The 1,890-nt window shown below is 35.2% G+C and overlaps 1 protein-coding gene across 1 annotated transcript in view; it reads left to right on the top strand.

Moving 5' to 3' along the window:
• LOC106875377 (neuronal PAS domain-containing protein 3) overlaps positions 1-1,890 on the top strand; it is a 543,460-nt gene that overhangs the window by 335,045 nt on the left and 206,525 nt on the right. The window lies entirely within an intron of this gene.

The raw sequence follows: 1,890 nt of genomic DNA, 5'->3' as shown, positions 1-1,890 counted from the left end.
ATATATATATATATATACACACACACACGAGTGAGTGGACAAATGAAAGAAGAGCACTCAACAAATTTATTGGGAGTTACATGTATGGATCAAGCAGTTTGATTGAAGATCATTGTACTCTTGAGTTTGAAGAGTGATGCTAGCCATCAGCCATTTTGAATTTGAACGACAGAAGTTGATTGTTATTACTGTAAGATGGACTAAGATTGTTCAAGGAAGGTCACGTGGTGTCATGGTTTGATGTTGGTATATGGGTAACAATTAGTTGGAAAATACTCTATGGTGAACAGGAAATTGACCATGTGGAGGAGAGGAAATAGACCACATGGCAATTAGAAAATCAGTCAGTTTGTTGGGATGAAGTAGGAAGGGGCAGCATGTGCAAGTATATAGTTCTATATGTACAGATGTGCATGCTTGTATTAATATACTCATGCATGCAAAACCATATAAGCACATCTGCACTCCCATATAACTATATAAAACTATGCACTTGCACATGTCACCCCTTTCCATTTCACCTCCAACAACCTGACTGATTTACTAATCACCATGCGGTCTATTTCCTGCCCTCCACATGGTCAATATCCTGTTCACCATGCGGTATTTTCCAACTAGCAGTTACCCATATACCAACATCAAACCATGAGACCGCGTGATCCTCCTCAACCAATTGCAGCCAACTTTACAGTAATAGCAATCAACTTCTATCATTCATATTTAAAATGGCTGATGACTAGCATAATGCCTGAAACTCAAGAGTACCAATGAATTTGAACCAAACTGTTTTGATCCATCCACATATATACATATACATACATACATACATACATATATATGTGTGTGCGTGTGCGTGTATAAATACAAACAAATGCATACATACATATACATGTGTGTGCGTGTGTGTGTATGGATATGTGGTAAGGATTTTGCTTCCCAACTACATAGTTCTAGATCTTGACATTGCATGATAATTGTAAATGATGCCACTGTCCTATAATCAGTGTCATTCATTTCATATATTCTGCAAGAACATGTCTGGCCATAGAAAATCTACCTCAAATTAATTCAGCTCTAGTGGATTTCTTAGAATTAAAAAAGATATTTCATTCAACTATACAAAACCTGCACCTCTTTAATCCATTAACATATGGCATGGACTGTTCTGCAATGCTCCGCTTGATGGTATGAGGTATATTGTTGGCCTTCAGGTCCTAGATATATCTTGTTGACTTAGTGGTTTTATTCTTGTCTACACACTAGAAAGAAGTATGGTGGTAAGGCTTTTTATTATTATTAGTCACTTTCATATAAAGCAATATGCTATTTGTTTTTTTAGCTTTGCTACTTTATAAAACACATGTGACCTCAACTTCATAAATCACTGAGCTAACCATGCATGCCTGGTCAAGAGGGCAAGCGTCTGGATCTCTACAGTTACATTTTGGTGTAATCTCCTGGTGTGACTTAAGTGTAATAATGTTGTCGACATTTGGAAGAAGCTTTCACTGAACATCTATTAAAAATTGTATTATACCTATGGCTATCCAGGAAAGGCTTATCTATTCTTAAAATTCAAAGTAAAAGGTGGTAGCCAAATATAATCTTCCTAGATCCATTTTTAGGCTTCATGCTTTTTATGGTAGGGATGTAACCCATTTTCTCTTTGAAACCACTGTTAGCTAGGGCATAGTAGGGGATTGCCTTATTGAATATTTCCTTAGGACAGGAACAATTAGACATCCTATTACTAATTTTAGCTATAAGATTTAATATTTATCTCTCATTAGACAAGCACTATTTTGTTGCTTTTGCCAATAACAGAACGGTGCATATATGTATGTATATATATATATATATATATATATATATATATATATATATATATAT

This window comes from Octopus bimaculoides, chromosome 6 (genome assembly GCF_001194135.2).
Source record: "Octopus bimaculoides isolate UCB-OBI-ISO-001 chromosome 6, ASM119413v2, whole genome shotgun sequence".
NCBI lineage: Eukaryota > Metazoa > Mollusca > Cephalopoda > Octopoda > Octopodidae > Octopus > Octopus bimaculoides.
The sequence above is the reverse complement of the archived record's forward strand: the minus strand, read 5'-3'. Positions and strand labels throughout refer to the sequence as shown.